General features: G+C 47.7%; 5 non-coding genes across 5 annotated transcripts; all 5 read left to right on the top strand.

The window, feature by feature from the left end:
- Nucleotides 1–243: 243 nt before the first annotated feature.
- LOC123177147 (5S ribosomal RNA) lies at nt 244–362 on the top strand. Its single transcript, XR_006488793.1, has one exon. It is a non-coding gene; the product is annotated as a 5S ribosomal RNA (ribosomal RNA).
- Nucleotides 363–732: 370 nt separating this feature from the next.
- On the top strand, nt 733–851 carry LOC123177152 (5S ribosomal RNA). The gene has a single exon (XR_006488797.1). It is a non-coding gene; the product is annotated as a 5S ribosomal RNA (ribosomal RNA).
- Nucleotides 852–1,222: 371 nt separating this feature from the next.
- On the top strand, nt 1,223–1,341 carry LOC123177149 (5S ribosomal RNA). The gene has a single exon (XR_006488794.1). It is a non-coding gene; the product is annotated as a 5S ribosomal RNA (ribosomal RNA).
- A 369-nt stretch (nt 1,342–1,710) lies between these two features.
- On the top strand, nt 1,711–1,829 carry LOC123177151 (5S ribosomal RNA). The gene has a single exon (XR_006488796.1). It is a non-coding gene; the product is annotated as a 5S ribosomal RNA (ribosomal RNA).
- A 371-nt stretch (nt 1,830–2,200) lies between these two features.
- LOC123177150 (5S ribosomal RNA) lies at nt 2,201–2,319 on the top strand. The gene has a single exon (XR_006488795.1). It is a non-coding gene; the product is annotated as a 5S ribosomal RNA (ribosomal RNA).
- The last annotated feature ends 44 nt before the right edge of the window (nt 2,320–2,363 follow it).

Genomic DNA, 2,363 nt, shown 5'->3' on the forward strand with positions numbered 1-2,363 from the left:
GGCGGCTTTGTGGCGCGAGGAGCGCGTTCTGAAAGGGGTAAAAAAATACGTGTTGCTGCGGTATAGAGGGAGGGGTGGAAACCGTGGTAAACTCGTCTCCGTGTTTGAGGGGGGGAGTAAGTAGTATATATAGGGCATTATTCATTATTAGGCAACGGTTGTAATGGTAGTAAGAATGACAATCATCTTTGTAGTGGACCTGGGAGTGGCAAGCATAAGGGACGAAGGCGGGGGTAACATGTCGGATGCGATCATACCAGCACTAAAGCACCGGATCCCATCAAAACTCCGAAGTTAAGCGTGCTTGGGCGAGAGTAGTACTAGGATGGGTGACCTCCTGGGAAGTCCTCGTGTTGCATTCCCTTTTTAATTATTTTTTGCGGCTCGTGACAAACATATCGCATGTGCGCGATATATATTAACCCCGTTATATTATTTTTGACATTTGCGATATGTTTTAGCTCGCTGCTCATTGGTCACGCGTCTAGAGGCGGCATTGTGGCGCGAGGAGCGCGTTCTGAAAGGGGTAAAAAAATACGTGTTGCTGCGGTATAGAGGGAGGGGTGGAAACCATGGTAAACTCGTCTCTGTGTTTGAGGGGGGGAGTAAGTAGTATATATAGGGCATTATCCATTATTAGGCAACGGTTGTAATGGTAGTAAGAATGACAATCATCTTTGAAGTGGACCTGGGAGTGGCAAGCATAAGGGACGAAGGCGGGGGTAACATGTCGGATGCGATCATACCAGCACTAAAGCACCGGATCCCATCAGAACTCCGAAGTTAAGCATGGTTGGGCGAGAGTAGTACTAGGATGGGTGACCTCCTGGAAAATCCTCGTGTTGCATTCCCTTTCTAATTATTTTTTGCGCCTCGTGACAAACATATCGCATGTGCGCGATATATATTAAGCCCGTTATATTATTTTTGACATTTGCGATATGTTTTAGCTCGCTGCTCATTGGTCACGCGTCTAGAGGCGGATTTGTGGCGCGAGGAGCGCGTTCTGAAAGGGGTAAAAAATACGTGTTGCTGCGGTATAGAGGGAGGGGTGGAAACCGTGGTAAACTCGTCTCCGTGTTTGAGGGGGGGGGAGTAAGTAGTATATATAGGGCATTATCCATTATTAGGCAACGGTTGTAATGGTAGTAAGAATGACAATCATCTTTGCAGTGGACCTGGGAGTGGCAAGCATAAGGGACGAAGGCGGGGGTAACATGTCGGATGCGATCATACCAGCACTAAAGCACCGGATCCCATCAGAACTCCGTAGTTAAGCGTGCTTGGGCGAGAGTAGTACTAGGATTGGTGACCTCCTGGGAAGTCCTCGTGTTGCATTCCCTTTTTAATTATTTTTTGCGGCTCATGACAAACATATCGCATGTGCGCGATATATATTAACCCCGTTATATTATTTTTGACATTTGCGATATGTTTTAGCTCGCTGCTCATTGGTCACGCGTCTAGAGGCGGCTTTGTGGCGCGAGGAGCGCGTTCTGAAAGGGGTAAAAAATACGTGTTGCTGCGGTATAGAGGGAGGGGTGGAAACCGTGGTAAACTCGTCTCTGTGTTTGAGGCGGGGAGTAAGTAGTATATATAGGGCATTATCCATTATTAGGCAACGGTTGTAATGGTAGTAAGAATGACAATCATCTTTGCAGTGGACCTGGGAGTGGCAAGCATAAGGGACGAAGGCGGGGGTAACATGTCGGATGCGATCATACCAGCACTAAAGCACCGGATCGCATCAGAACTCCGAAGTTAAGCGTGCTTGGGCGAGAGTAGTACTAGGATGGGTGACCTCCTGGAAAATCCTCGTGTTGCATTCCCTTTCTAATTATTTTTTGCGCCTCGTGCCAAACATATCGCATGTGCGCGATATATATTAACCCCGTTATATTATTTTTGACATTTGCGATATGTTTTAGCTCGCTGCTCATTGGTCACGCGTCTAGAGGCGGATTTGTGGCGCGAGGAGCGCGTTCTGAAAGGGGTAAAAAAATACGTGTTGCTGCGGTATAGAGGGAGGGGTGGAAACCGTGGTAAACTCGTCTCCGTGTTTGAGGGGGGGGAGTAAGTAGTATATATAGGGCATTATCCATTATTAGGCAACGGTTGTAATGGTAGTAAGAATGACAATCATCTTTGCAGTGGACCTGGGAGTGGCAAGCATAAGGGACGAAGGCGGGGGTAACATGTCGGATGCGATCATACCAGCACTGAAGCACCGGATCCCATCAGAACTTTGTAGTTAAGCGTGCTTGGGCGAGAGTAGTACTAGGATGGGTGACCTCCTGGGAAGTCCTCGTGTTGCATTCCCTTTTTAATTATTTTTTGCGGCTCGTGACAAACATATCGCATGT

This window comes from Triticum aestivum, unplaced genomic scaffold, assembly GCF_018294505.1.
Source record: "Triticum aestivum cultivar Chinese Spring unplaced genomic scaffold, IWGSC CS RefSeq v2.1 scaffold7260, whole genome shotgun sequence".
Lineage (NCBI taxonomy): Eukaryota > Viridiplantae > Streptophyta > Magnoliopsida > Poales > Poaceae > Triticum > Triticum aestivum.